This window comes from Durio zibethinus, chromosome 13 (assembly GCF_047325235.1).
Source record: "Durio zibethinus cultivar Kanyao isolate XHJ-2024 chromosome 13, ASM4732523v1, whole genome shotgun sequence".
Classification (NCBI taxonomy): Eukaryota; Viridiplantae; Streptophyta; class Magnoliopsida; order Malvales; family Malvaceae; genus Durio; species Durio zibethinus.
The window spans coordinates 12,801,323-12,808,240 of NC_143174.1; the positions used below are offsets into that span (position 1 = coordinate 12,801,323).

At 31.5% G+C, this 6,918-nt stretch overlaps 1 pseudogene across 1 annotated transcript; it reads right to left on the reverse strand.

Annotated features, from left to right (window-relative positions):
• Positions 1–1,552: 1,552 nt before the first annotated feature.
• On the reverse strand, positions 1,553–6,352 carry LOC111304053 (aspartyl protease family protein At5g10770-like; annotated as a pseudogene). Its single transcript, XR_016326480.1, has 3 exons — positions 6,126–6,352; positions 2,822–3,258; positions 1,553–2,593 (listed from the first exon to the last, which is right to left on the reverse strand). The product of XR_016326480.1 is annotated as an aspartyl protease family protein At5g10770-like (transcript).
• Between the last annotated feature and the right edge of the window lie 566 nt (positions 6,353–6,918).

The following is a 6,918-nucleotide window of genomic DNA, read 5'->3' on the forward strand; positions in this document are numbered from 1 at the left end:
AATTACTTCTTTTTTTTTTAGACTTTAATCTTCCTTTATTTTGGTTAGAATTTCTGTTATTTGTTTTGCCTTTATTCTTGAGATTTAAGACAAAATCCAATGTTGTTGGTTCATTAAAGTCATTTTTGCAAATTTCTTTAATGAGAATTTGATCTCTAATATAATTGAATTTTAATTTTATAGTACCAGTAGAATTACTAACCGCTACTCTCATAGGCTCCTGGCTATTTGGTAGGGATGCCAAAATAATTAAGGCATGAATCTCATTAGCAAAATCAACTTAAATAGAAATCGATTGATTGACAAATATTGAACTCATTGAGATGCAATGCCACTAAAGCACCTTCAACCATCTTCAAATGGAGCAGTTTCTTCAAGAGAAAAACCTTATTGTTTGCAATGGGTTTTTTATATATATAAGAAAACACTTCCATCAAATCTACGATTGATGTCTCGTTGGCTTCATTGTGAGCTACGTTCTTTGGCAGTGTTAGCCTAATAACCTTTAACACCTATTTGTCAAGGAGTTTCAATTTTCATCTAACATTTTTTTTGGTTTCCTACCCAGAAGTGGTAAATGCAGCTTTCTACTGACTAAATAATCTTTCATTTGCATTTTTTGGAAAGAATAGTTTGTTCCAACAAATTTGCTGATTCCATATGCTACACATTTGTTGGCCATTTTTTTCAAATTATGAAACTATAAATTGTAAAGTATATGAAATATAATATTGTGTGAATAATGCTCCCATTATGTTTTTAGGAAAGATTGGAAGGGTCATAAATGGTCTTGCTTAAAACTTAATCTCCTTAGACAGAATTCTTAGAACCATATTTATCAACACCACTAAATTTGTGTATACATGAACGGTACCATATACGTGAATAAGATTGTATATGTGAATAGTACCAAAAACTTGAACAGTGCTACCTATGATAAAACTTTAGTCTTATAGCTTTGATACCAATTATTGGGGTTAAAAGTCTACCCGCATACCAAAGCAATAGTATATGCAAAGAATAAAAATATCACACAAAAAAACACAAAGGATTTATAGTGGTTCACTCTCAATACGAGAATTATGTCTACTCTTAAAATCACTGCAAAAATTTTACTATAACAAAGATGAAAAATTACAAAGGAGAAGAACCTTTATTTATTTATTTATTTTGCATTCTCTCTCTAAATCTCTCTGTTTTTTTTTTTTTCTCTTATTTCTCATTTCCTCACTTAACACATTTCTCAATAACACAAGGCAAGATCCCTTTTATAAATGAAGTTTAAGTCTTTTATTAATTACAACTTCTATCAATCAGCCGTCACCTAACTCTTACTAACAATTTACAATTAATGGTAAGAGTTACAATAATCAACTTTCATCTCCAATAATAAATGAAAGTTGAATTTATCTCCATGTCCTGAAAAAATTAAAGCATTTATCCCTTGAACTTGCTCAGAATTTTTTTCCTACAAAAGAGAGATACGAATTTTATGATTTCAAGGTTTAACATTTCCTTACAAAACCATGTTTAGCTTATTATTGCAGATAAGTTGCAGAAAACATTGTGTGTTGTTTTTTTTTTTTTTCTTTTTAATTTCCTGATGAATTATGGGGTACAAGTAGCAGAAAAGTTCTTGAACTAATATGTACTCCACTTACGGAGTACTGATAAGTTTCACTAGTATATCAATTATTTCAATCTTAAACCATTCTTGCTATCATAAGAATTGTGATTTGACAGCTAAATTGAAGATTGTCTAAATTAGCTTAAGTGCAGCCCCTTGTAGCAAACCCAATCCTCCCTTCAGCACCATCGTATACCACTTGCAATGTCTTCTGCTGTGTATTCCCAAAGATCGCTACATCTGTGTCATCACTGTTTCCGGCAAACGCTAGGCACACTTGCGAGATACTATTAACGTACAAAACTACCTTTGCATCGATCGGAACCTCAACACCCCTGCTGAAGAAGAAGCTTATCTTGGGAACGATAACTGAAGAATATTTGCTAAAGTCATAACATGTGTCCAGGATTGAAAGTGGTTGTGCCATTGGATATCGCCTCATCCGTTTTCGAAATGCAGACCTCAGTGCCACATAAGCAGTTGGTGGCAACCGCGTGATGACAGTTCCAGAGCCAATGATCGCGCCAGCAGTGGTGAAAACAGATGCTGAGATTGATAGTTTTTGGCCAGCAAGGCTTATTCCAGTAATGTCAATACCGTAGAAGGATGAACCTTGGAATATTGTGGACAATGTTGTGAATTTTACGGATTTTGAGAGGCCACCGTAGCCAAAAGTGAGGAAACCAGTTGAGCTGGCGGATGATGGCAAGCAGTAGGAGAAGAATTTCTTGTATTTTAAGGCGGCTTGTGAAGGCAAAGATAATTTATTCCGGCCAAGTCCTAGCAAACCTGCTGAGCCTCCAAAAAGACCTTGATTGTTTTGGCCACAACCAAATAGAAAGTTATGGAACACATCAGTTGATGTCAAGGTGAGCGATTCTTTAGCAAAGAATCCAACTGAGAAAGACGAGTCTCCATATTGGATGCCATAGACACAAGCAGATGATGAGCAGCCAGGTGAGTTACCTGAAAGCATATAATTACAAGAAAGAATTAACATTTTTTTTAAACCAGTAGTTGCACTGTTGCTTGGATAAGTCACTAATAATGAATCCAAAAATTTTGAATCCACGCCAGTAACAAAAGTAATTAATTAACAAATTTTGCCAGCTTAATTTCTTACTCATAACACTTTCGATTGATTGTTAGTCTTACACGAAAATTTATCTTCCCAAGTTTGTCACGGAAAGTTACCTGTTGCAGAAGTCAGTGAACTGCACACTATTGAGGTGCATGAAATTTTGGAATATGTTGAGGATAGAGAGGGCGAAAAAATTGGATCCTGCTGTTTGTAGCAAGATCTTGCGCAGGGCTGGCATTGTGCCATGTGATGTCACTCCCAGTATCAAATATGAGAGATAAATCTTTCTTTGGGTTGCCAAGGCCAACGGTAACTATGTAATTACCTGATCCCACCACGATGCCATCCTTGGCAGGGAGACTGGTTGCATCAGTCTCGTCGACATTGCTGGAGACTGGATTCTTGGCAAGTTTTGAGTGAATTGACTTGACTCGGGCTTCGTCGTGGAGGAGGATCTCGGCGTGAGTGGGAATATTTGCTTTATCCCGATGGAGCTGAAAGCATGGGCCATACTTGTGGACAACCGCTGAAGATGACTTTTTGTCCAAAGCTGAAATTGAAAGCCATAAATGCACATTCCAGTACGATAAAGAGTTAGAAAATATACTACTGCTATTAAAATAGGAAGTAAAATGATTTACGACTTCGATTGTGAGAACAGAATCGGAAATTTGATAGATTAAGAGCGTCTTTTTCCAAAGCATATAGAGAAAGGTAATTGTTGAGTGGCGAACACCCAAGCCAAGAAGTGGACCAGAAAGTCTATTCCTTGAGGGGATGTATTCGTTGTTAATACGCTTATTTAATTTTAATGATGGAAAATTTGTTTCACATCGCCTTGCCTTGTTGATTCATTGATTATTTATTATAAATTGTTGGTTTTAGGTATCTAGAACCCAAGTCCCAAGTGGACGATGCTCAAATAATATATAGGGATGAAAGTGACTTCCCAACAATGCATTATAGCTAAAGATTGAAAGAAGTGTTTTAACAGTAAAATTAGAGCATGTTATTTTATCGCCTTCCAATCAAGAAAATCAGGAAAAACATATTAAAAATATAGTATATAATTGAGAGATTCGCCATCTTGTGGTTGATCTATAACAAAGTACTGTTCATTAGGTGCTATAATTGCTGTTTCTGAGAAGCAATTTTTTTAATTGCAAGATTCTTAATTTGTACTAAATGTCTAACTAGTATTCAGTATATAATTTGCTTACGGTTTTTTTTTTTTTTTTCCCAAGGAGTTACAAAATTCATCCTTTTTGTGGCAAAAACCAAACTTATCAAGAAAAAAATTTCAAGAAATCCCGACCACAAAATTTTAAGGCTATCGTGTAAAGACGAATATCTAGGATTTTTTTATGTCTCACGGTTTCCTTTGGGGAAGATGCTCTCTTATGTTTCTTCGGATTAATGAAAAAAAAAAAAAAACAATTTATATGCCTCAAATTCCTGGCTACCATCAAACAACTTGGTAAGGTGGAGGAGAAATGCTGGAAAAAAATTAATCGTAAGTACTATTCGAGGTTGAAAATATTAATTTTGCATATTTAATTGCTGAAACTCAAGAGATTAATTTCTCTTTGTTGTTTTGGCCCAAAGATATTAATTTCTTCAGTACGGTAAAATTGTTTATGACAAAAATGACATTACTAAGTATATTATTAATCAAATTTTAAAATTATGTAAGGTTTATTAAACTTTAATGTATAATATACTTTTATAAGTAATGAATCTTCACATAATTCTTATTGTAATTAAGTAATTATAGTATTGTAATAAAAAAATTATAAATAAAATACTCTCATTTATTTATTTATGTTTGAAATCATGGACATCAGTGGAGGCAAATTAAATCCCCTAAGGAGTCTCTCTTTCAATCATTATATCACCAACCTTAGCCATTGCCCTGCGCATGAGCTAAGTGTGGAAAAGTAAAATATACTATCAAGGACCAAACTCCTCTTGATTTTGTTTGTTTGAGTAATGTTTTAATGGATAAAATTTACATGAAGTTTTTTAGATAAAGTTTATGAAATTTCTTTTTAAAAATGATTTGCTAAAAATTTTAATAAAAAATTAAAATCGATAAATTGATAGAGTTTAATATAAAGATTAATAATATATAAAAGAATTATAAAAAATATTATTTATAATATAAATTTAATCGATACTTATTTAATGGTAAATATTTTGTTAATATTTTTATTAAAATTATTATCAAAAAATATATATATCAAAATTTATTAATTTTTTTTCAAAATTTACATAATTTATGTATTGAAATCTTTCAATTTATGAATTTTGATTTTAATTTTAGTTTTTATTTAATCATTTTTAATAAAAAAATTCACAAACATTATCTAAAAAACTTCATTTAAATCTTTCCTTGCTTCAAGACCAAGCCTTTTTTTTTTTTTTTTTGATAGGGCTTCATGACCAAACTATGGTAAAATAGATCTAAAAACATAACGACCACTACCCTTTGGGAGCTAGGATCCAAATCCAAAAGAAATAGTGGGGTTGGATATTTTATGGATGTCGGAAAAGAAAAAGTTTTGCGGATAACTTTCTTTTTTTTAAACAAATTTCAAAAGCATACCAAATATATATAAATATATATATTTATATATACACACACAAGAAAAAATCAACTTACAATATATTACATAGTTGTATGTAGAAAAAAAGTATGATCCTAAATTAATGTATAAACACCAGCTATTAATTTAATTGAATAATTTTAGTTAAAAAAAGTGATGAATTTTTAAATATATTTAATTATTTAAAATACAATATAAAAATATGATATAAAAAAAATATTTTATATTTTAATATCAATATAAATTATCATATATAATTTTCGTATAAAATATAATATACATATATAAATTATAAATATTTTATACAACACACGAATGATTTTTTGGACTGACCTGATCTTAATCATTTACTAATTCTCAACGGATTCAACCTAATTTTCATAATTAATCACTATTAAAATTTGAAGATCGACTTATCCATATTACTAAAATACCCTTAAACAGTTGCCTATGAAAGGAAATTGGGAGAAGAAAAAGAAAGGCTAGCTGTTATGTTTCTCCAACTGGTAAAGCAGCAGATGAGTATAATCATAACTCATGAGCTTAATAAACAATGGCTACGTACATGAATGCAAGCCAGCCAGCACGCAGGCACACACATAATATATATATATATATATATATCAATATAATAACCGCAATAATACAGTATAAGCACTTTACAGTACTCTAGTACTTACTAATTAATAGTACTCGAAACAAAGTTAAAGTTGGAAAAGTTTAAGCAGCAAGCCAATTAGGTCTAATGCCTGGCTGATTTATGTGTGCGAGAGAGAGAGAGAGAGAAAGAGGGAGAGTAGTAATTACTAACCTTTGGCAAAAGGGTTGCAAAAAGAGGAGGGTAGAAGAGAGCTGACTTGGATGGTATGACTGTGCTGAAGTCGGTGGCTCTCTGCAGTTTCTCTTCGTCCAAAGGCATAGCCCTCCTTCAAAGAGCATACATGGCATAGAAAAAGAAGAAAAAGAAGAAGATAAGCATAGAGGAAGGTGGGGGAAATTGAAGTGGCGCCCATCGTCCGGCTTAATTTCTCATCTAACAAGCACACTTCACCATATATATATATATATATATAAGAAAGTAAGAATCCTTTTACATTGGATTTTTAAAAGTTTTGGATCAAAATTATTAAGTTTAAAAATATTATTTTGATTCAAAAAAAATTATGAATTTAATATCAATTAAGGATTAAAAATGTAAGAGTCAAGTTAATATAAATGAATTCTTATATATATATATATATATATATGAATGAAAATACATTTATATCAAGCACTTGCATTTAATCATTTTATTCTAAAAATAAAAAAAAATATATAAAACTTACATTGATACAAACCATCTAAATATATAAATATTCTTGGTTATACTGGTATAGTACGAGAGTCAAGACACAATACATCACCAATTCTATTAGAATCGTGATATATACACAATTAACAAACCACAACTACTATTTTATTTGAGACTCTCTGTAATTAACCCCGCCCGATTTCGTCGTTTGCTTGGGAATGTACACGAATGGGCAGTAAACACGTTGCGCCCACCGATCACTTAACTTTATTCGGACAAATGCTATAGTTTCCCGTCTCCACTCCTATGCTGC